General features: G+C 41.1%; 1 protein-coding gene across 1 annotated transcript in view; it reads left to right on the forward strand.

The window, feature by feature from the left end:
* Positions 1-287: 287 nt before the first annotated feature.
* The window catches only part of LOC139384841 (carbohydrate sulfotransferase 8-like), a 205,811-nt gene continuing 179,638 nt past the window's right edge, over positions 288-26,460 (forward strand). The window contains exon 1 of the mRNA XM_071129737.1: positions 288-355. The gene's annotated coding sequence lies outside the window, so the exon portion shown is untranslated. The remainder of the gene's footprint in view (positions 356-26,460) is intronic.

Below are 26,460 nucleotides of genomic sequence, written 5' to 3' on the forward strand. Positions count from 1 at the left end.
AAAACTCAAGCGCAAGACACAAGAGTGGAGTGCAACACTGCTGCTGTCTGATTGGCGAACCGTCCATCGCTTCATCTTTTCACATTAGTTCTACCCGACGAAGCTCTAACCAGGTCTATTGCAACCAGGACTTGACCACGAGACATCTAACTTGTAGAGACAGTAGGCTAATATTTGTCTCGGATTTGTTTAGTCGGAAAAGCCTATTATTTAAGAAATAGGCGGACGCCCTTTCGGTGGTGCTGAAGATAGGAGGACTTGGCTGATCTACGAGTGAGGAGAATCAGTCAGTACACGAACCCACACTTATCTGCCCCGTCTTGTCAGCTTTATGATATCAGGTGCTTTCGCCAAGGTAAGTTTATTCCCATACGTATCTAGATAATATTTTTGTCATGTCAGTTACCTTCATAAAACATAACTAGGCCAACTGTCTTCAATTCTATAGTAGTCTGGGTTGACATATCACCTGTATTCAGTCAGTCAAGTTTTTGTGTTCTTGTTGAAAATGTTACAGAACTTCGTTACACATCATATTGATAGGCTACATTGATACATGTAGCGTATTTAGTTATTATTGAAATATAACAACTTCATTAGCACATATTTGCTTGATTTGTTTATTGTCTCACTGTCTCATACCTTTTCCACTAGATACCACCGCCACAAAGTCGAAATGGCCAATATCGTAAAAATGTATGAAAACCAAAATGTGCTTTCTGCTATTAATTTAAGATTAGGGTTAGGCATAAGGTGTGGTGAAGGTTGGGGTTAGGTTTAAAATCAGATTTTTAGAAGATACAGTGTAGAAATAGGGGGGGGTTAGGACTTGTGGCTGTGTTAACTAGTGATGACTTGTGGCTGTGTTAACTAGTGATGACTTGTGGCTGTGTTAACTACAGGTGACAATTGGGCATCTGTATATACATATGTATATACAGATGCCCAATTGTCACCTGTAGAGACGGTCATCACTAGTTGATATATATTATATATATATATATATTGTTAATACAATTGTTTTTATGCCGCTACAGTAGACCTATCTCTTAGCCTACTTTTGTGCGAGAAACGTTTTCCTACACATTTCTGTGTGCCTTTGCTCATAGGAATCAAACAGTGGATTGCAATGACCTATAGGTTTCATCAGCGCATTTTAGAGGTGACATAATGCCAATAGCCTAGTTACAGTGGATAGATGTGTTTGTTGAAGAAATGATCATGCTCTCTCCTCTGGTATCCATCATACAGCACCATATATTGATATTGTACCTTGCCATTATTGGCATTAGTCAAGCAGATAGTATTCTTCTGCTCCTCTTTGCCCCGGTTCTCCTCTCCCAAAGTTTGAAAATAATGAATGCTGCCACTGTCTTTCCCTCATTTGGAGTCATGCCTAGTTGCTCTTTGCAGACTGCCATATCAAGCATGCATTATTCAATTTAACTGGTCAGTGAATGAACTCAAATTGTGTTCATCCTAATTATACACTGAGTACATGGGGAAAGTATCCCATTATTCATACTGCGATTCAAGAATGCTCTGTCATTTTTCAAGTCTCAGGTTAGAGCGGGCTAGGTAGACTGACTGTAAATATTTTCTGTGATGAATGACAGAGCATTCTTATTTGGTTTGGAATATTCTTTTCACCTTGTTTTGTGAGATGGGAAATGGCATATATTACATTGATGTCTGTGTTTAACTCCACTTTCAAATGAACCACGATTCTGTTCAATTTCTCATTATTACCAGATGCACTGAGGCAGACAGAAATCTGAGAATAAATACACTCCCCACCATTTTAAACGTAAGAATGTAAAATAACTACAAATTGTCATCAAAAACAAACATAAGCCAGTCTCCAACAGCACCTGCTGCATGCATGTTAAAGACAAGAATGTGAGTGACAGCAAGGTGTGGTTATGGGCCTGCGTTACAGGATCCAAGGGACAATAGACTTGAGAGGATCAGATTTATATTGTGGATTTGTGTAGGTTCAAGTGCCTGTGTGGATAACAGACGTGGATGATGTATAGAAAGTTTTGTGTAAGCTTCATTTACTATTGCAGTTTGTATCTGACCTACAGTATATGTGGCTCAGAGATGCCCTATGGAGCTGACCCAGAGGATGTGTTGGATTATAAAGGTGATGGTCGCAAGGATCAGGTGTCAGTATTAACTGCAGTGCAAACTGCAAACCCTTAAATAGGCCTACATCACTTTATACTTTATGACAAAGAGTGAGTGAGTTCAGCATACTGGGTTCCATTGGTTCTCCCCTCCTTGCTTCCAAAAACATGTTATGTTTTGTGCCAAAAAAAGAAGCTCTTGGTAATTGATGACGAAGGTCAGTGATCCGTTCTTTGGCAGGTTCATGTTTTTCTCCTACAAATCTATGACTTTACTGCTAGGTGCTCTGCTGAACACAGTAGAAACATATTGGGGAAAAGAACACACACGATTGCTGTGTCTACTAGCTCTGAAAAAGTGACCCAGTCAATAAGCATGGGTATGACACATTGTGGAAGATGTAATTTTAAATTATTATAATGATCTGTTAGGCTACTCCAGCTCTTACTTGAGGACCTCAGCTTTCTGCCGTCATTGGGGTCCTATTGGGCATCAAGATTTAGGCCTCTGTGAAGCCACTCTGTACATTTGCTGATTATAGAAACATTATGTGGTATATTTGTGCAGTATTGTGTCATTTGTTTTTTTGTAACAGGAAATTAGTATGTCAATCATGTTAAAATGGCCCCCAACCCCTTTTCACTTGGTGCCAGAGAATGCAGGTGCTGTCCAACTAGAGAATAAGGCCCCCTTTGAGGTGGTGTCCATGTGACTGAATGCAATGGCTTCTGTCAGCGGCCAGGGTCATTGGACACAGCAGAGCTTTGACATGTACAAAATGTGCTTGAAGATGCTGTGCTCATACTGAGGCTGGCAGAGGCCCAGTGAAGCTGGGACATAGCACAGATGGCTCTGCAGTGACCAACGGCTCCTCGGAACGGAGGGAAGAGCGCAATCCAAGCCCAGCTGGAAGCTAGGGATGCCTTACTGTGGGTGTGAGTGAGTGAGTGTACTTGTGTGCACGGCCGGCATTATGGGCGGGCCCCCTACCATATCTCCTTACCCATCCAAATAAAATATTTAAATTTTGATTTATTTGACCGAGATAAAGCATCTGTGAGCAAAACAGAGCCCCCCTGTCTCAATATGTGTAGACCATGTACAGTATCTGATCCTGTCTGGACCAAAAGAGTATGGAATGTCATACCATTTCTGTCCAGACAGCATCAGATATATGGGCTAAATATAGTAATACAGAGGGGCGCTGTTTTGATCACTCAGATGCTTTCGTCGGTCAGAGAGTTTCAGCAGAGGCGAAGCGAGAGGGCTGACAATCTCCAAAATCTGTCCAGAATAGGCTTAATGCATTTCTATGGGCATAATATGCAGACCTAAGCTTGTCGCCTGCCTTCCTGCCTTTGGGACAACGACTCCCGTTGTTAGGGCAGAGAGATGAGCATCTCGTCATTATATACAGTTCTCTGGTTTCAGCCTCATGTGAATTGGAAAGGCAAGTTGGCAGGTCCACAGTGCACTGTTAGGATACTGGCTTCCCTTAAAGTACATTGATGTTTTGCCAAAATTATATAATTACTCCTGTCTCAATAAAAACATTTCAAATACTTCATCAGATAGCATGACTTAGCCACAGAGGATCATTAGCTTCTTTAAAAACATAGCTGTGTAGGCCTATGCCTATTTGGGAAGCCCACAATTTGTAATGTCTACCTGATTGAGTTGCGGCTGTCAGTGAAAAACATCTAAAATATGCGTGACGATAATGTGTCTTGAGTATAATTTAATATGTTGCAAGAAGAAGAAGGGGAGGGGTGTGCAGCGAAGATATGTTGTGTCTATCTTCAGAATGCACACACTCAGCTCTCCAGAATGCACTCAGCTGTCTCTCATCAATTCTTGCACATTCACTGTTTCATTCGGTGAATTGTTTGCCCTTTAATTGCTTTAAAAAAAAAAAATCCGGATTACATCTGTCACCAGTAGGCCTAGTAAATGTACCGTTAATTTGGTTACATTAATTTCTGTTAATGCATTTATTAATTACAGTCATTTACCATTCTCATTCTCGGAATGGAAACGTTGTTTGCGGAGTTCACAACCTGCTACACTTGTGATAAACACGTTTTGGTTTATTTCATAACCATTACAAGTGTTGTCAATCTTTTCATTGTCTTTTGTTTGAAGTGCTCCATGAGCAATGAGCATGAGTCTGGTTTCTCAGGAGTGCCTGAGCACGCATAGAAATAGGCCTACCTAATCTGCTGCGTGTAAATATAAGAATGTGCCCATTAGGCAATGTCTGATTGTCTTAACTCACCACATCCACCAGTAATAAGCTTAGCTTCTCAGTGATTGTTTTCACCTCACACATTGTCAACGAAGTCTGTTTTTTATTAACATCCATTGCGAATGATAGTTCCTCAGTATTTGAAAAATCTTTCCAACACTCCCGGCCTCGATAATCACCAAGCCTCAGAGTGAAAGAGCAAAGTATCATGATCTGATGATCCCATATATCCAGTGGAAATGTAATAAAAAAACAGCTGTTTGTCTCGAGCTCACTCACTGGTGCGGGGAAACTATGAGGGTCTGGAATAGGCTAGTTGACACAATGTTGCAAGTTAGCTAGCAACAGCTTCTGGCCGGACCCAGTTGATGATTTGATACAATGTTGTACTTCACTAGCGATAGCTCAAGTCAAGACAGATAGAAAAGGAGGCAGACAGGCGGAGTAGAGAGATTAATGTGATTGAAAGAACCAGAATTTTCATCAGGAGATTTTCTACTGTTTTTATTTGTCGGCTTTAGGTTTATGTATTTTACTTAGTTGACGATGGAAGTTATAGGCCTACTGCTGCATTGGCCTATGGGCTATCTCTGAGTTCTATTCACTCATTTCTCTAGCCGCCAATGGGCCACAGCGTATCAATGTGTCATATTGCAGAGGCTGATGCTCTCGCCTTAGTTACATTATTACTCTTAGAATTTTAGAATCTTACTTCAGATCTTTATGATTAACCGAGTGAAAATGATTTTGAAAAACTGGAACGTTATTATTGAAGTGAAACTGTTCCTTGAAAATGCGCATATAAAAAGGATCATAACTGTCACGAAGATGGATAGAAATGGTAGGATAAATTGCAAGCATCCCCAAACTTGAAACTCAGGAGCTGCCTATGGGCTTTACTATAACACCCATAAAAAAATGGTGAACGCACAAATCATTTATTTTCCTTTCATTTAACTAGGCAAGTCAGTTAAGAACAAATTCTTATTTTCAATGACAGCCTAGGAACAGTGGGTTAACTGCTTGTTCAGGGGCAGAATGACAGATTTGTATATTGGCAGCTCGGGGGCTTGAACTAGCAACCTTCTGGTTACTAGTCCAACGCTCTAACCACTAGCCTACCCTGCCTAGTGGAGGTCCCCTGAAAAAACGTGCCGATCTATGGATATCCAAGGCCCATCCACCCTGCTTGTGTGTGTTATAGAAAGAGAGAGTGTGTGTGTGTGTGGGCATGTGTGTGTGTTTGTCAGAGCAATTACTCCTCACACCTGTTAGTCCCTTATGAAAAAAATATATGAATTTCACTTGTGAACAAGTGAAGTGTTCCATTTTTTTCCCATGTGATCTTATGTGATCTTATGTGAAGTTAATGTGATAACGTGATATCATGTAAAGCAACATGTGATAACATGAAACTACACGTGTTACCATGTGATCACATGTGAGGTTTTCCAAAACCATGTGTTTTCACATGATTTCACATAAAAAATGTATGTGAAATCATGACATTTTTCTGTAATTCACTTACTTTACCTTTTGCTTTCCAAGCTGAATCTGCAGTTTTTGTTACTATAGGATTTAGAATAATATACAGTAGATCCTATCAGTTACTACCATGGGGATGTATTGAACCCATGGTACTGTGTAGCTAGGTGACCCTGGACTGGGGGAGGGGGGTTTGGATCACTTTTGATTTTGATTAAGGACAGTGATTCAGTGCGTAGGCAGTGGCTTGTGCGACATTACAAGATCTCTCTCTTTTTAAAGAAGAACCACCTGAGATCCCAATGTGGAGCAGGAGCGCATAACTACAAACACACAGTGGCTTCAAAGAGCTAACCTTCCTTCGCCGTTTCCAGTTGGCAGGCCGCTAGAGAGCAGGGTGGGAGAGAGAGAGAAAAGAAGCCTGCTCTTTTCATTCCGAAACATCTGTTCCGTGAAGGAATAAGAGCATGATCTGCACTCTGATTACAATGAATTATTCCTCACCCGGTTGTAAATATGTGCTCGCTTGAACACTGAGCCTCTTTCAATGCCAAGAATCTTCGCACTCCATACAGCGCAGCATCACCAGGCAACACCCATGGCCTTCTCGACTGGTTTGGAGCTGGAGAATCAGAGACACCAGTTGAGTTTACTGGGTAGTTCTTGCAGTCGAATTACCAAAGCGCCCTCTAGTGGCCTCATGGGTGGAATGTTATTCATATTTTTCATAATTAATAAACATTATTATAATTTTTACGCCAGAAATCTGGTGTTTCCATGTCAAATGTTTTGTTATATTTCAGTCTTCTGTGATGTATATAAAGTGTAATATTGGGATGCAAAGCCCTTGTCAAAAGAAGTGCACTATAAAGGGAATAGAGTGCTATTTGATGGCAGCCTGAGCCTCAAACAGGAAGTGGATGAATGTGACATTGGTCCATCACCTCTAATGGGAACAAAAGGTCATCCCTTAATTATTCATTTGGGATGTCAAACAATCCGCAGCCGCTGTTATTTAGAGGAGGAGATCCATTGAATAATGCAGAGGGAGGATTCTCTTTCCTCCTCCAAAACCAGAGGCACCCACACTCGTTGGTTTGGATGTTTTATAGTAGAGCCTTATCTTTATGCTAGAGCCCGCTGTCATTTTAGACCGACCCGACCTTCACTGTCACTTCTGGTGAAACTTGGGATGGCATAGAAGGTGACATGTGACTCGTGTTGTTTTTCTACATATTCTAGTGCCTGTTTACAGAGTGCTCCATGCAGGGAGAGAACGATAATGCATTAAAACAGCTGAATCATTATGGTTGTCTTCCCACTCCGCCTATCTGTTGTGGTAGACTACCCTTGTCAATTGCTTTTAAGCAGCTTTCTTAAGATGTAAGGGGTGTTTATTGCAGCTCAAGGAGCAAAAGGAGATATTAATGCTATTAAAGTGCATTAAAGTGAAGAATGGTGTAATGTGAGTCGCTACCGTGGGAAGAATAGCTGGGAGGAAGCAGAGAGGATTCAGACGAGTGTGGGGGAGAGTCTGCAAATGTGCTCTTTGTTGGGCATGAGAGAGATAGAGAGAGAAGAGAAGCAGAGAGAGAGGAACAGGGAGAGAGGGGGGTGGTGGTGGAGAGAGAGGCAGATAGAGAGCGGAAAAGAGAGGCACAGAGAAATGAGAAAGAGAGCAAAAGAGAGAGGCAGAGGAGAGAGAGAGAGAAAGAAAGAAAGAAAGAGAATGACAGAGGGAGATGTAGAGAGAGACCACCTCCAGACCGTTCTCTGAACATGCAGAGATGCACATGTAGAGATACGTGACTGTGACGGATCCCCCCGGTACTGCTGCTCATTCTGTTCACCAGCTCTGGAGGTCGACGTCACCCGCCTTCTAGGCTGTACTGAACTGTGTCATTACGCACACCTGGTTCCAATTCCTCACTGATTGTGTTTGTATAAATGTGTATAAAATGTTCATAGCAGTGAGTTTCCGGGACACAGGAAATCTCTTTACTCCCTGTTGCCCTAATAGAACACCATATGATCAATACATCTCTATAATTAATAATGTACTTCAGGAGGGATGAGGTTTTAGGGCTACATTACTGGATACTTCAGCTCAGTCTGTCAACCAAGAGCACATCTTTTTAATGTATTTCCTGCTAGAACCAGTACTTGACTTGGAATGAAATAGGTGCCGGTACTCATTTTGGGTGCCGGTAATGTTTATATTTTTGCGCAGGAGCTCCACAATACTTTTGAGCTAATATTCTATAATAGGAACAGGAGCTCAAGCAGTAGAACATTTGATGTGAGCCCCTGCCCAAGTCAAGCACTGGCTAGAACTGAGGTAAGATTGAAAACCAACCCGAAACAAACTGTGGATTGTTTGTGCTTGCCTGCAGAGTAATGCAGGCAATTAAAACAATATTTTTTAAAGTACTGGTAATTGTTTTCTTGCCTTTGCACTAGGCTTTATCTAAAGAACCTTTCGTAAGAACAGTACCTAAACTCTTAGAAAAAAAGATGCTATCTTGAACCTAAAAGCGTTGTTTGGCTTTCCTCATAGGATAACCCTTTGAAGAACCCTTTTTGGTTCCAGGTAGAACCATTTTAGTTCCAAGTATAACCATTTTGGGTTCCATGTAGAACGCTTTCCACAGAGGGTTCTACATGCAACCAAAAAGGGTTATCCAATGGGGACAGCTGAAGAACACTTTTGGAACCCTTTTTTCTTAGAGTGTATTGTACCTGTACAGGTTTCATTTGTCTGTGGTTTTAGCTACCAGGTAAGGTATTAGTTATGCAACTGATCAATTGAGAAATGAAAACATTATTTTGGTTCACTGCTGGGGATGCTCTGAGAGATCATTGTGGATTTTGTGCCAGTCAGTATTTCTCAGGAAGATAATGTCCTTATTCCCAGAGTTTGACGTTGCTGTACGGTAGCTAGTGACAACGCTCGTTTGTCTTGGCCTTGAAATAAAGGTGAGGATGAACTGGGGAGCGGATTTGATCTGTGTGTCTCTGTATAGCTAGGGAGCCAGGGATGTGTATTGCTATATTGTTGCTCAGGGGGATGAACATCTTCCTCCAGGCAGACAAGGTCAACGTTCGGAGGCTGAGAGCCGAGGGAGGATAAAGGCAGCAGGCAGGGGCCAGGTGCTCTGTGAGTTAGTTTGTGGATGGATGGCACTGTGCCTAGAAAACAGAGCCAGGGAGCCAGGGAGCCAGAGCCCAGCCTGCCCTCCGCTCGGGACTCTCCCTCCACCCCTCCTCTGTGGGGCTCTGAAAGCATTGCTTAACTCCTGTGGAACCCAACGCCCAGGTATCAGGGTGTTGATCAATTAGGCAACTGTGTTTCAGCACAAGTTAATTACACAAATGTATTCTGCACTAAAGCTTGTCAATTTATTAGCTGGCAGTGTAGTGGTATTCAAGCCATTTCAGACATTCTGTGATACAGACACAGACACCGGTACACTGTAGCCGGGGCAGCCTCAGTGAGTGAACTTTTCTCTGAGAGAGCTATCAGCTGTGTTCGAAAACAGAGTGAAAATAGAGTAAATGTTACTTTAACAGCAAACATTAAAATGTGTTCACAGGTTATTCAGTTGAATTGTGACACAAAAGACCAGGTTCATGCAGAAGTGTAGGTGTGGCAGGTGGTTAACAGTTGTGGTTTTATTGAAATGCATTAACAATGCTGCTGCATAGATTTGCCTTCCATTTGAATACTACATTTGACATATTGTATTGTCAACGTGTCTGTCTCTGAAAGCTAGATTAACAGAACATCTTACTACAGATGGTGGGAGGTTCACTGAAGACGACATCGTCCAAATATTATTCAGTATCGCTCCTTAGAAGCCAGAAAAATGACTCAACCACAGCTTTCGTAGATAGAGATAGCAACCCACTGGGCACACACTGGTTGAATCAACATTGTTTCCACGTCATTTCAATGAAATTACGTTGAACCATGTGGAATATATGTTGAATTATCTGTACCCAGTAGGAAGCCCTCTCTCTAATTATTATTATTTTCATTCACTCACCCTCTCACAAGTTACTAATGTTAGGTTTGTGTAATGTGACATGAATTTTTGTAGTCATAATTAAGCTTGTGATTGTCGTAGGGCTATTTGTATTACAGACGTAGATAACTGCTATAGCTTGACTGAACTGTTGCGCTCTCTCTCTAGATATATAGCACCTTCTCTAGTGTTCAATGTGTTGTATATATTCTGACCACACTTAATATTTATTTGTTTTCTTTATTTATTTGGATCCCCATTAGCTTTTGCAGAAGCATCAGCTACTCTTTCTGGTGTCCACAAAAAACACAAAGTAATAAAACTATCAAGTTTCAGGTAAGACCCAAGTGCAGACTGTGTTGAAGTAACAATGTTTATTACAACAACAGGTCAAGGTAGGCAGGGGTCGATAATCCAGAGTAGCGGCAAAGGTACCGGGCGGCAGGCTCAGGTCGGGCAGGCAGGCTCAGGGTCTGGCAGGCAGAGTGGTCAGGCAGGCGTGCTCGGAGTCAGGACAGGCGGGGGTCAAAACCAGGAAGACGAGAAAAAGAGAGTCTGGAAAAAGCAGGATCTCAGACACAAACCTCTGGTTGACATGAACAAACAAGACGAACTGGCAACAGACAAACAGAGAACACCAGTATAAATACACAGGGGATAATGGGAAATATGGGTGACACCTGGAGGGGGTTGGAGACAATCACAAAGACAGGTGAAACAGATCAGAGCGTGACAAAAACACTGATAAACTGATAGACAAGGACAGTCACACACATTTTAAATACAATGATATACAAATAATACAACTACAAAATGTGTGTGTTAAAGTGTGTCTGTGTGTGCTTGTGTTTGTGTGTGTGTCCCCTCACAGTCCTCGCTGTTCCAGGAGATGTTGTTTAATATGTTTTTTAAAGGTAATTTTGCTGTTTGCTTGAATAATTGGTTGGGAGTTCAATGCGATCATGGCTCTGTATAATACTGTGCATTAACCAATAACAAGTAATAAAAGGCTAAGGTACATTTTTATGAGGTTATGAAGGTAGTTTTCCCATACATTCATTAATTCCAAGCCTTGGGAAAGACCCAAATACATGGGACAGATATATTAAATTATCAATATTTACTGCACGCCTGAATTAGAAAAACACACCTTGTGAATTAATTCTACAAAATTCTCCAGCGTTTCTGCACTATTAAATTAATAAACAAGAACTTGAGGCAGTGAAGGGATCACTCTGCTAATTCAATCAGTGTTTCATTTACCAGATAGTTTAATCACTGCCCTCTTTGGCCCTACAGGAGGTGTGATATGACTGATGAGTGCGCTTTCCCCTGCCCTCTCCCACACACTGGGAATGGGGAAAACATTTCCAAGAAGTCTATTACCTTATATTGTTAATTTCCTACCAGTGTGGGTGTCTGAGTAATACATGTTTAAATAAATAAAAACACAATGGAAAAATTATCCAGTCAGAACTTGAACATATTAAACCAGGTAGAAAATGTGTAAAATTCTAATGAACTTACAAAGTATGGGCAAAATGTATGGGCAAAATGTATGGGCAAAATGTATGGGCAAAATGATATTATTGACAATGAAAGTGGTGGGAATGTTGTGCCCTTGTCCTATAATTACTACATTTACTATCAATATAGCATTGTTTTCCAGATTGTATTTTGGCGATTATTTTTCGCAGTGCGTATATTGGGTCGCGACTGAGACAAACACCTGGTTCAATTTGAGTCCCGAGGCAAAACCAGTTGAGAACCACTGCTTTACAGTAGCCGTTAAAGCTTGTCTCTGAGTGTCTGGTTATGATAGGGCCCCACCACAGTTAAACTAATTATGCTCAGGACCTATTATTCCCAAAGCATAGGTGCCTTGTATTCATATTTAATGAAGGCTTGTCATTAAGATTAAGCATTAGTGTTCAACAGCAAGCTTTAGGTTGATGCCTTTCAGAGTTGCTGCAGTCTGAAAAAGCCCACACAATCCCATTTGCACCATGATCCCTTTTTTGAGCCGTTATTAAACATTCATTACATTATTGTGTAATCAGTGCAAAACAGTTGCTAATCTGATTTGACCAACATGGGTTAGCCTAGTGCTTGAAAATGGCCACCACGTACTGTACTTTAAGCAGTTGTGACTGTATGTGTAGGGATTGTTGGGTGACCTGAACAACTGAAACAGTAGCTATGCGAGAACAGTTCCTCTTCACTGTCCCCTTACAGATCTGCCTCTCATACCAACAGCAGTGGTTGACTGCAGGTGACAGAATATGTAACACCCGATGCTATGATGTCTATTTGAGCTACAACATTTTATCCCAGTCAAGGATTCATTTAACCATTGGCTTAAATACTGCATCTCCTGAACTGGACATGGCACGTGTCTCCTATCTTGTGCCATGGTCTGTCTATCTGGCCCACTGACACTTTATTGTGAGTTAGAGGCCTAATGTCAAACATCTTTAAATACAGCTGCCTCTGACAATTTAACTCAATGCCATTCTACATTCACTCAGAGATCCCACTGGGTCTTCAATAAAAACAGAATTACACATTTATTTTTTACCTGTGTATACATATTTGAAACTATTTCAAAGGTAGCACAGTGTCTCACTGACAATGTGTAAGTTCAGAAATCTTTCGATTTTCTAAATCAATGATAACAGGTCCATGAGTACATACAGTAAAGCTCATGACCAAGGGAAGACTATGAATGACTATGTTAAGGCTGTAAATCAATATATTCAGTTAAGATGCTAAATCTATCTTTATTTTCCTTGTTCCCTTGTACGGGTATGTTTATTGATGGAGCTGTTGAAAGACATGCTGTTTACTCATATAAACTGGGGTTCACCATTTTTTTGTTTGTTAATGTATCGTCCACTATACTCAACTCTGAGTCACAGCTTAGCTCATCATCTGTTAATGAAGCATTGACCTCCCCATCACACAGTAGCACAACCAGCATTACCATACATGGTCATATACACTGGGTAGATACAGCATTCAAAGGATGTAGCTATAGTTGTTGTTGCTGGTGCGATCTGTAAAACATGCAGGAACACACCTCGATGTTGCAACAAATAATTCATCGCAACATCGAGTGAGATCTGGGAGCTTCACTTGTATCAGGGAATATAGATATTTAATAGTGACTCCTAGTCAGCCCCTTTCTTTTCTACAATGCTGGTAAATGAAAAAATTGGTAGTCTGCACTCGGTTCCGCTGCTCTACGAGGTTACTTGCTCTCAGCTACCTACAGCCGGTCAATTTCGTATACTAAAGGACAGCTTTCAAATGGAGCCAGTTTTGTTCAGAGTGAGTAGTCACCATTAGTGGCAGGCCTGGAAAGCATGAGCGATGGATAGAATAATGGGGGCTTTATTAGTAGAAGTGTTTCTGGAGACAAAGAGCGACTACAACAGGTAAAGATACAAAGACTTGACATCTGCAGTTAGGATCAGGCTTCCAGGAGAGCAGATTGCCTATTACTATGTAGTAAATCTTCATCTTCAGTATTAACACAAATTATACAATGTCTTCTTTACATGAGTGACTGACGACAATGTGATGATCCAAGGGCCAATTTACAGTACAGTACATTACAGTACAGTCCATAACAGTACAGTACATTACAGTACAGTCCATAACACTGACAAATGAATGAGGAGCAGTCAAACATGTTTTGTAACCAAGCTGAATGCACTCTCTTATAGTATGTCCCACAGTGTTCTACAATGTGCTACTTAACATAAATATGGTGCAGTATCGTTATTCGTTGTGCTGCTGGTATTGATACCAGTTCCACTGATTGTCACCTGTTGCTGCCTTTGTTCTCCAGAACTGGGGATAGGAAGGAAGTAGGTTATTTTTAAATAGATGTTTTATCAGACAATATTGTGTTGAATATGTCCCACAGAAACTCTCTACAAACAACCAAGAGGAAATTGCTTTCTGAAAAATGCTCCCCCGTACATTTTCATGCATTCCGTTCAAATGGACTCTTGTCTATGAAAGTTAACTTGTAATACAGAAAGCCTCTGCTGTGGTAGGTTTGTCCTATACCTGGACCTATTCCCACCTTCTAAAAGGGGTTTGGGGCTTTTGTGAAAGCTATTGCTCTGTCTAGTCTTGAAAGTGTTGAAGACCATCTCAGGAAAGTAATTGGTTGTGCTCTGCAACTTCTAGCATCACCTACAGTTTCCCTTTTATCCCTCTTGACCTTTGTAGTATGAATATTGCTCAGCCAGTGGCATTTACCTAGACTGTGATGTATGGTCATTTAAGTCCAGCATCTCTGCTCATGACTAGGCACTGTGCCATTGCAGCACATTTTCTATTTGGAGTATGGATATTATAGCTATGTATACAATAGATGCACCATACACCACAGTCTAGGTAAATAGTAGAGAATACATTTTGAATGAGTCCCCCAACTCCCCCAGAAATCTAAATAACTGAAATTCCAATGGAATCTTGCTTAAACAGAGGAAGTTAATTGTCAACAATGAACATCTCGAAAACCTTATTGGCTAAAACCTACTTCCAACCCATTGTCCCACCTGACCTTCAGCACCATTCTCAATAGTTCATAGTTCACGCTGGTGCTGTTAGCATATTGACCTTGACACTGTGTTTCAGCAATGGCCTATCAACGGCTCAGTTAAACAGGAAAGGAGAGTAGAAATCTCAATAATGTATATCTAATCCCACAACATAAAATATGTGCCTAGTACAGATACATAATCATGATGAGGCAGATATATCTGCTGTTTTTTCCCAATAAGAATATTAATGTCATGAATCAACCATGAAGTAATCCCAGCTGGCCATGAGAGCTTAATGTCAACCAAGTTACTAATTCACAGCCCGTTACCTAAACTGTGTAATAATAATCATCTTTAAAACATTGTTGATGTTTCTCCCGTTTAGTGAATACACCTCAGGGGGTTGAATTTGGTGTGGAGCCTGGGTCCTCTAGGTAATGTACCAGAAATGTTGACCGTGTCTAATTTCTCAGCTTGTTGCTGTAAACAGTCTGTGAGGTTAAATAATGTGTTTACTGTGGATCTAGTTGATATTTTCTAGGGAATGTTTCATTTTTGTAGAGCAGCAATTTAAAAAATATATATTTGATGATCAAGCAGCTGAATCTTTTTTCAGATCCTTTTGGTACATTATCTATTCAGTCTTTTGCTCATTTGGATCTAATCAGATTGGAACATCTAACAAGTGGAACTAGAGAGCAAATACTTTGTGCTATATAACAGTACTATTTCTTCTCTGCTACAGAATGGCTTTGCTAATAATCATAATCCTCACAGGAGTCTGGCCCAAATTCAATTATATTTCCATTTTATCTCTCCTTTGACATGTGCTAATAATGACACCTTTGTTAGAGAGATAATGTAAGGGGGGCAGAGTGTACCGTACAGTAGCTTCCACTGTAAAATAGCTGTGATAGGGAAGGATGGTTAACAATGCTGTCAAAGCAATGCAAATGAAAATGACTCCGTCTTCCCACCAAAGCTCAACATCGGACCAACTTTCATCTGACCCCACAGTGGACAGTTTGAAGGATAAATCAACTGGGAGCAAAGGGCATGGACAATGCGGGCAGTGGGGGGGGGGGGGGGGGTGAGGGGGGATTTGGACTGCTGCACTGCATGAGGCTTCACTCTCACTAATTTCAGCAATTACCAACCTGCTCTCTGTTTTAATCAGCTGGTCCTGGCACCATCAAAGCAAACATCTCAGTGCTGGCTGGGACCTGCTTGGTAATGCTGAACACCATTTAGCTGAGGGGAAGTCAGGCTCATTTCAGACAAACGGAGAACAACCCACCCATCGCTCATTAGTCAGCATCTCAGCATTGCTTTTTCATTTGAAACAAAAGCGTTTCACTTATTTGGAGTCACATGACGCCTCAGATATTTCTGTTGCTGCGTTTCTTTCTTTCTATCACCTGGAGCAGAGGAAAAGCCCCTTTCTATGTTCTCATCTACATTCTCTGTGTTGTGTTTCCATATACTCCACACCATCCAGAGAGCCTAATACACATGTTATTAACACTATAGCAGGATATTCACATATTGTAGGTTTCTCATCTCCATGCCTGAAATGTAATTAGAAAGTGTTACAGTGAAGAAGAAAATAATCCCAATAGGTATCATACTCCCCTGAGGCTGCACATGGCAACATCCTGTTGTAATGACATCAGCACCAAGAGAGTCACATGAATAATTCACATGAATAACAACTAGTGTATGTCAAACCATTTCAATATGATTTGACAAGGGCATACCGTCTGTTGCATGGTGTTATAGTAGTAACATGATTATTGTGACTGGTTTCAATCGGAGATGTGACATCAGTTTGGTTTATCCTATGATTTAACGAAAACCAAAGGCACGACCACTGGGTTTCTTACACTTTTATTTGACCATTGGTTTCATTGCATAATGCATTATTCTGTTATCATTGTCTGAGGCTGGGGACATTCTCCTGCTGTTATGCATTTGAGTGAAATTTCAGCATGTTTGATATGGAGTGCTCTCTCTCTTTCCTCTCTCTATTTCTCTTTCTTTATTTCTTTCTTTCTTTCTTTCTTCCTTTCTTTCTTTCTTTCTTTCTTTCTTTCTGTCTCTCTCTCTTTTAAAGACAAGCACCAACCCAATCTGGCAAACCAGTCTGAGAAACTGCTCATTTAATAGATGCTATTCAAATTTGGTCCTAATGGAGCAACAGTGTTGTCCTACTCTGCTCAGAGCAATGAGAGTCTAAATAGATTTGTGATAAGATTGGCTGCAGTCCAGTGATTTCTAATTTCGAGGTCCCCCTTTCTGGGTCCCCCTTTCACTGAACTTAAGTCCTTGACACTCATTACATTACCACAGGTCATTTATACAGTATCAGACAGGGAAAGCTATTGAGCTGCTGTGCCAGACCTGCACAATATCACTGGCTCCTTTACGCTGCCAGTAATTTAGATGAATGTTGTGCCAAACTGGCGCAATCTATCTGGCACATTTAGGCTGCCATAAATATATATGAATGTATATGATTCACATGATTCATACAGAATGCCATGGTTGGTTGTCATAGTTTTGCATTTCCATTTCTATGAGGTTCCGTTTCGAGGCTCCACTGGGAGAATGGAATGGAAGAATTCAAGATTCATTCCAAGTGTTTTACTGTAACATGGTCTGAATATTTTTGATGTGTACCTCATTTCATGTTTCCTCTCTCTCGATTTAATATCCACAGCTGCATTGCTATCTGTGGGATGGATCTAAATATATGTGGCATGGGTTTCTTCATTATTGGCTCAGTAAGCCTCCTAAGACTCTCTAGGGTAAATATCAAATAACACAGTACCTTCTAATGTTCATCCAAGATTGTCATATTGTGATGTATGTCCTTTTCAAAGTATCATTCTCTCAGCTGGCAGATTTTACCACTAGCCATTTGAGATCTCCCATCCTGGGAAATAGTGTCTGTCTGTCTGTCTAGAAATTATATAATTTAGAAGAAGCGTAGGCTGTATTTTTGCATCATAATGGAAAAAGGAAAGAAAAAAAAATCTGGAAAATTCTCCCCGACAAAAGACTGATCAAGTTAAGGTCTGACATCTGTATATTTTTCTTAACAGTGCAATATGCAGAAAAGCATCCACCATTTTCTGGATGCTAAAATTCTAATAGTACTCCTAATTTCTGTTCATGTGACAACAAGCAGTCATTGTGCAGAGAATCATTGTACTATCTAAACCTCTGTGAAATGTATTTTCCATAACCAGAAATATTGTATGTTTTTAGCTGTTTGAAGCTGGTCTACAAAACCGAATGTAAAAGACGCAAAAACTAAACTTAACGGGAAGCATAGAAATAGTGCACATAGAAAGATCTACCGCTTCTTAGACTTGCTTTCAATGAGAATGACAGATCTATAACTCATATTTCAATTGAATTCGTTCCGGTCGTCAAATTATAGCAGCCATACCCTTGGCAATTGTTGGGTTTAGATTTAGGAGGAGAATTTTTCCAGGATTCAAAAAGCATTTTCCCTCAAATACCTCACGGTTCAGAACAGCGCAGCATGGCTGGCCCTTGGATGTACACAGAGAGCTAATATTAATAACATGCATGTCAATCTCTCCTGGCTGAAAGTGGAGGAGAGATTGACTTCATCACTACTTTTATTTCTGAGAGGTATTGAATGTTGAATGCACCAAGCTGTCTGTCTAAACTACTGGCACACAGCTCGGACACCCATGCATACCCAACAAGACATGCCATGAGGTCTCTTCACAGTCCCCATGTCCAGAACAGACTATGGGTGTAACGTCTGCTTCCAGCTCACACTCTCAAACACGTAGATCCCCTGAACGCAGCTCACTTTCCAGCCCACTTTCCAGCCCACACTCTCAAACACATAGATCCCCTGAATGCAGCTCACTTTCCAGCCCACTTTCCAGCTCACACTCTCAAACACATAGATCCCCTGAATGCAGCTCACTCTCCAGATCTCAATCACCTGAATTCTGTAAAATTTGATTTAAAAAACAGATAAATCAATACCTTATGGAACAGCGGGGACTGTGTGAAGCAACACAAACATTGTCTCACACACACACATACACACACACACAAACACACACACACACACACACACACACACACACACACACACACACACACACACACACACACACACACACACACACACACACACACACACACACACACACACACACTATGCATACACATTGATTTAGTACTGTAGATATGTGGTAGTGGTGGAGTAGGGGCCTGAGGGCACACAGTGTGTTGTGAAAATATTGTAATATTTTAAAATTGTATAAACTGCCTTAATTTTGCTGGACCCCAGGAAGAGTAGTTAAGGGGGATCCATAATAAATACAAATACAAATGCTTAATGGAAATCTATCATTCCCAAGTGTTTAAGTCCTCTCAAATTTGAGACCTGTCACCTGGCTATGGAAACCTCTCTCTCTCCCTCTCTCCCTCTATATATCTCTCTCTCCCTCTCTCTCCCTCTATATATATATATATATGACACCAGTTGCTCCGTGAAAACTCATTTCACAGCATAACACACCCGTTGGACATGCTTCATCATAACGCCAATGCATGGTAGAATGGAGTAAAAAGAGCTTCACTTTTACCCCTGTACGGAGGGAATTCCAAAGTTTGGTTTGAGAACCAAGCGGCCCAATTATGCTAAGCACAAAGAACTGTTTAGTATATCAAGGGCAACATCAAATCCAGTTCCCATCACCATCAACATGCTCTATTTTATCTGCCAGTCCTCGGGGGGGAGAACTTAGAGGAAAGATTCAGGCTGTAAAATGGAATAGAAGTAGGAGCAATTAGTTTTAAATCAGCTCTTCCTTCCCTGATATCAATACAGGAAGAGAATGTGCCAATAAACAGGCTGTTGGATAACATCAAGGTCCAAGTCTAGATTATTACCCTTGCTGATCAGGATGGATTGGTTCCTATATCAACATAACCTGAAGGAAAAAGGGGGAGGCTTGCAAGCCAAAGAACACCATCCCAACCGTGAAGCACGGGGGTGGCAGCATCATGTTGTGGGGGTGCGTTGCTGCAGGAGGGACTGGTGCACTTCACAAAGTAGAGGGCATCATGAGGAATGAGAATTATGTGGATATATTGAAGCAACATCTCAAGACATCAGTCAGAAAGTTAAAGCTTGGTCGCAAATGGGTATTCGAAATGGACAATGACCCCAAGTATACTTTCAAAGTTGTGGCAAAATTGCTTAAGGACAACAAAGTCAAGGTATTGGAGTGGCCATCACAAAGCCCTGACCTCAATCTCTTAGAAAATTTGTGGGCAGAACTGAAAAAGCGTAAGCAAACAAGGAGGCCTACAAACCTGACTCAGTTACACAAGCTCTGTCAGGAGAAATGGGCCAAAATTCACCCAACTTATTGTGGGAAGCTTGTGGAAGGCTACCCGAAATGTTTGACCCAAGTTAAACAATTTAAAGGCAATGCTACGAAAAACTAATTGAGTGTATGTAATTGAGTGTTCTATGTAATACTAATTGAGTGTTCTGACCCACTGGGAATGTGATGAAAGAAATTAAAGCTGAAATAAATCATTCTCTCTACTATTATTCTGACATTTCACATTCTTAAAATAAAGAGTGGTGATCCTAACTGACCTAAGACAGGGAATTGTTACTAGGATTACATGTCAGGAATTGTGAAAAACTGAGTTTAAATGTATTTGGCTAAGGTGTATGTAAACTTCCGACTTCAACTGTATGTGTGCATCTCAATATTTGTGTCCTGGTTCTCAGTAGAGATCACTGTGATGTTTTCTGATGAAGTCCTGAAAGAACATTACTGTGTCTGTCTGAGTTCCTTTGTATCTGGGTCACAGAGGCCTCACCAAATCTTCAGTAGTCTGTCCCTTCCGTCTCACCTGGCTTTCATGTGAATCGAAGTCAAATGGATGCGTAGGAGCTTCTGTAGGATGATAATTACCTTCTCAGGGGCAGAAGAGACAGCAGAGCTTTCTGTCAAAACGTTCATACCACCACCATGTGGTAAACCTATGGTTAAAGTCCTGGTTGGAATGATGCCATGTTGTAGTACAGATGTAGGATCTTAATTTGATCACTCTTTTGTTGCTGATCAGTTTAGTAATAAAGGCCCATGTTTAATGCCCCAAAGTAGCACTAATGATTATGGAAATAACGACAGTAACACAGGTGCATAATGAGTAATTGTTTGTGGTGTTTAGAGTATACACAGTGTCATCAATACCTGTTAGGTAGATTTTCTGAGAAAACCCGTCACAATCCTGAGAGTGCCATACTGTACTTGTAAAGGAGTCAATTTGTAGGGAAAAACAATCAGTGGAACAAAGTGAGACTCAGATTGGGTCTCATTGTCAGACAGACAGGTTAAGGACACCCAATCCATCACAGTGAGGGTTGCAGGTTCCTACTGTTGTCTCAGTGCTCTATAATACACCTTTGTGTCTGTTTGCCTAAACAGTCTGCGTAGGAGATTGCTCCAGAAAACCATGACTGAAAATGGCATCACGTCTCTGTTGCATAAGGTTCAGGCGAATCTGTGCGTTGCGTTGTTATTGATGTCAGCAACTTGACATTTCCAAACGTCTGCATTCCCTCTGGATTCTGTCTGGTTAAACACCACACCGTGCTAGCCCTATTTGGGCTCCTGAGTTGCGCAGCGGTCTAAGGCACTGCAATAAAAGTATCAAATACTTATGTCATGCAATAAAATGCTAATTAATTACTTAAAAATCATACAATGTGATTTTCTGGATTTTTGTTTTAGATTCCGTCTCTCACAGTTGAAGTGTACCTATGATAAAAAAATACAGACCTCTACATGCTTTGTAAGTAGGAAAACCTGCAAAATAGGCATCAAATGTATCAAATACTTGTTCTCTCCACTGTATGTCCAGTTCCCCGGTTCTCTTCCACAGTGTGTTTCTGTCTGTTCCAGACCTTTAAATCAACAATTGAGCTAATACTAAATAACACAGAGGTAATCTGGCTTGTCTGTGTTTTCCAGATTGAATTAAGTCAAATACAGATCTTGTGTCGTACCTGTATATCCAGTATTTCATAGACTGACAACTCCAACTACTGGCAAAGCTAGTCTAGTGTTCTAACCATTGAAATTAGTTAAATATAGCGCTTGTGTGGTGTAGCACTGTACTTCTCATAGTGACAGCTCTGAGCAGAGCACAGGCATTCTGCTTAACAGAGAAAGTAAATCACCCTTTTTACATATCTTTTTTGGGGATTCAGAATATTGCAGTTGAACTTGAAACATACGGATTTCAATACACTGTCTGCCAAGTTTGATACCAATAAGTGTTGTTTTCAGACTGCTGACTACTTTTGATTGATACGAGAGACGAGAGAGAGTCATCTACTGTATTTTAGCCCACCAGTCAGACTCAGTTCGGAGAGACATCTATTTTAGCCCACCAGTCAGAATCAGTTCAGCCATTGTTTGTTTGTTTTTCCTCTCTGTTGGAGAGAGACTTTGTTGAGTTGACAGAGGTATTGATTTTGCAGCATGTCTCCCATCTGTCATGCTAATCCACATGAATGCTGGACACCCAAGCAAAATATTGTCTGGCTAAATCTGATGAAAGGTCACCTCTGCTTTATTTAAGACTGTAAATCATACTGTTTAAGGGGATGGCCATGGAACCCAGAGCTTTACAAATATCTCCCGTCGCAGTGGCTGCTGCCACCACACTGTTCATGTGTATGTTGATTTTACTTTTATGATGTGTAACTTTTCGGAAGGCCGAATAAAAGGTGCGTCTTTATTGGAACAATATCACTTATGGGGTGATACAGTACTACCAGCTAATTCCCATGGTCCTCTTTGGGCTAGGTGGGGCGCTAGTAACCCACTTCGACAACATCCAGTGAAATTGCAGAGCGCAAAATTTAAAATACAAAAATCGTAATATTAAACATTCATGAAAATACAAGTGTCATACATAATTTCAAAGCCTAACTTCTTGTTAATCCAACCGTTTTGTCAGATTTCAAAAAGGCTTTACAGCGAAAGCATACCATGCGATTATCTGAGGACAGTGCCCCTCATACAAAAGCATTAATAACATTTTCCAAACCAGCAGAGGCGTCACAAAATTCAGAAATAGCGATAAAATAAATTACTTACCTTTGAAGATCTTCCTCTATTTGTTATCCCAAGGGTCCCAGCTACACAACAAATGGCCGTTTTGTTCGATAAGGTCCTTCATTATATCCCCAAAAATTCAGTTTAGTTGGCGCGTTTGACTCAGTAATCCACCCGTTTCACTCGTTCAACATGCATACAAAGGAATCCCAAAAGTTACCAATAAACTTAATCCAAACAAGTCAAACAACGTTTCTAATCATCAAAAAGAAAGGAGGACCAAGGCACTATTCACATAATTAATTAAAATGCCTTTATTAGTATGGCATGTTCAATAGAAACCAAGTTTTTTTTAAACCGACGCGTTTCGGCTGCATGGCCTTTGTCAGGGAGTACGTTTCCAATCACCCTCAGTTACCCTAATATGTAAATAAACAATACAATTTAAGACGAAATATAGTATGTTCAATACCGGAGATAAATAACAAAGTGCGTGCCCTCATTCACAAGCACCACATGACTACAGTCAAAAATGAGAGCCACCTTGAAAATCTACAATTACTAACACATTTTTCAAAAAACAAGCCTGAAACCCTTTCTAAAGATCAAATCAAATCAAAATCAAATCAAATCAAATGTATTTATATAGCCCTTCTTACATCAGCTGATATCTCAAAGTGCTGAACAGAAACCCAGCCTAAAACCTCAAACAGCAAGCAATGCAGGTGTAGAAGCACAGTGGCTAGGAAAAACTCCCTAGAAAGGCTAAAACCTAGGAAGAAACCTAGAGAGGAACCAGTCTATGAGGGGTGGCCAGTCCTCTTCTGGCTGTGCCGGGTGGAGATTATAACAGAACATGGCCAAGATGTTCAAATGTTCATAAATGACCAGCATGGTCAAATAATAATAATCACAGTAGTTGTTGAGGGTGCAACAGGTCAGCACCTCAGGATTAAATGTCAGCTGGCTTTTCATAGCCGATCATTGAGTATCTCTACCGCTCCTGCTGTCTCTAGAGAGTTGAAAACAGCAGGTCTGGAACAGGTAGCACGTCCGGTGAACAGGTCAGAGTTGCATAGCCGCAGGCAGAACAATTGAAACTGGAGCAGGTGGACTGCAGCATGGCCAGGTGGACTGGGGACATTCAAGGAGTCATCATGCAAGGTAGTCCTGAGGCATGGTCCTAGGGCTCAGGTCCCCCGAGAGAGAGAAATAATTAGAGAGAGCATACTTAAATTCACACAGGACACCGGATAAGACAGGAGAAGTTCTCCAGATATAACAGACTGACCCTGGCCCCCCGACACATAATCTACTGCAGCATAAATACTGGAGGCTGAGACAGGAGGGGTCAGGAGACACTGTGGCCCCATCCGATGATACCCCCGGACAGGGCCAAACAGGCAGGATGTAACCCCACCCACTTTGCCAAAGCACAGCCCCCACACCACTAGAGGGTTGTCTTCAACCACCAACTTACCATCCTGAGACAAGGCCGAGTATAGCCCACAAAGATCTCCGCCACGGCACAACCCAAGGGGGGGCGCCAACCCAGACAGGAAGACCATGTCAGTGACTCAACCCACTCAAGTGACGCACCCCTCCTAGGGACGACATAGAAGAGCACCAGTAAGCCAGTGACCTGGCCCCTGTAATAGGGTTAGAGGCAGAGAATCCCAGTGGAGAGAGGGGAACCGGCTAGGCAGAGACAGCAAGGGCAGTTCGTTGCTCCAGTGCCTTTCCGTTCACCTTGACACTCCTGTGCCACACTACACTCAATCATAGGACCTACTGAAGAGATGAGTCTTCAATAAAGACTTAAAGGTTGAGACCGAGTCTGCGTCTCTCACATGGGTAGGCAGACCATTCCATAAAAATTGAGCTCTATAGGAGAAAGCCCTGCCTCCAGCTGTTTGCAAAGAAATTCTAGGGACAATTAGTATGCCTGTGTCTTGTGACCGTAGCGTATGTGTAGGTATGTACGGCAGGACAAAATCGGAAAGATAGGTAGGAGCAAGCCCATGTAATGCTTTGTAGGTTATCAGTAAAACCTTGAAATCAGCCCTTGCCTTAACAGGAAGCCAGTGTAGGGAGGCTAGCACTGGAGTAATATGATCAAATATTTTGATTCTAGTCAGGATTCTAGCGGCCGTATTTAGCACTAACTGAAGTTTTTTTAGTGCTTTATCCGGGTAGCCGGAAAGTAGAGCATTGCAGTAGTCTAACCTAGAAGTAACAAAAGCATGGATTAATTTTTCTGCATACATTTTGGACAGAAAGTATCTGATCTTTGCAATGTTACGCAGATGGAAAAAAAGCTGTCCTTGAAACAATCTTGATATGTTTGTCAAAAGAGAGATCAGGGTCCAGAGTAACACCGAGGTCCTTCACAGTTTTATTTGAGACGACTGTACAACCATCAAGATTAATTGTCAGATTCAACAGATGATCTCTTTGTTTCTTGGGACCTAGAACAAGCATCTCTGTTTTGTCTGAGTTTAAAAGTAGAACGTTTGTAGCCATCCATTTCCTTATGTCTGAAACACAGGCTTCCAGCGAGGGCAATTTTGGGGCTTCAGCATGTTTCATTGAAATGTACAGCTGTGTCATCTGCATAGCAGTGAAAGTTAACATTATGTTTTGGAATGACATCCCCAAGAGGTAAAATATATAGTGAAAACAATAGTAGTCCTAAAACGGAACCTTAAAGGAACACCAACATTTACAATTGATTTGTCAGAGGACAAACCATTCACAGAGACAAACTGATATCTTTCCGACAGATAAGATCTAAACCAGGCCAGAAATGGTCCGTGTAGACCAATTTGGGTTTCCAATCTCTCCAAAAGAATGTGGTGGTCGATGGTATCAAAAGCAGCACTAAGGTCTAGGAGCACGAGGACAGATGCAGAGCCTCGGTCGGACGCCATTAAAAGGTAATTTACCACCTTCACAAGTGCAGTCTCAGTGCTATGATGGGGTCTAAAACCAGACTGAAGCATTTCGTAATCATTGTTTGTCTTCAGGAAGGCAGTGAGTTTCTGCGCAACAGATTATTCTAACATTTTTGAGAGGAATGGGAGATTCGATATAGGCCGATAGTTTTTTATATTTTCTGGGTCAAGGTTTGGCTTTTTCAAGAGAGGCTTTATTACTGCCACTTTTAGTGAGTTTGGTTTACATCCAGTGGAGAGAGAGATGTTTATTATGTTCAACATAGGAGGGCCTAGCACAGGAAGCAGCTCTTTCAGTAGTTTAGTTGGAATAGGGTCCAGTATGCAGCTTGAAGGTTTAGAGGCCATGATTATTTTCATAATTTTGTCAAGAGATAATAGTACTTAAACACTTGAGTGTCTCCCTTGATCCTAGGTCCTGGCAGAGTTTTTCAGACTCAGGACAACTGAGCTTTGGAGGAATACTCAGATTTAAAGAGTCCATAATTTGCTTTCTAATGATCATGATCTTTTCCTCAAAGAAGTTCATGAATTTATTACTGCTGAAGTGAAAGCCATCCTCTCTTGGGGAATGCTGCTTTTTAGTTAGCTTTGCGACAGTATCAAAAATACATTTCGGATTGTTCTTATTTTTCTCAATTAGGTTGGAAAAATAGGATGATCGAGCAGCAGTGAGGGCTCTTCGATACTGCACAGTACTTTCCAAACTAAACTTCCAGTTTGATGTGGCGCCATTTCCGTTCCAATTTTCTGGAAGCTTGCTTCAGAGCTCGGGTATTTACTGTATACCAGGGAGCTAGTTTCGTATGACACATGTTTTTAGTTTTTAGGAGTGCAACTGCATCTAGGGTATTGCGCAAGGTTAAATTGAGTTCCTCAGTTAGGTGATTAACTGATTTTTATCCTCTGACATCCTTG

The sequence above is a fragment of the Oncorhynchus clarkii genome, chromosome 26, assembly GCF_045791955.1.
Source record: "Oncorhynchus clarkii lewisi isolate Uvic-CL-2024 chromosome 26, UVic_Ocla_1.0, whole genome shotgun sequence".
Classification (NCBI taxonomy): domain Eukaryota; kingdom Metazoa; phylum Chordata; class Actinopteri; order Salmoniformes; family Salmonidae; genus Oncorhynchus; species Oncorhynchus clarkii.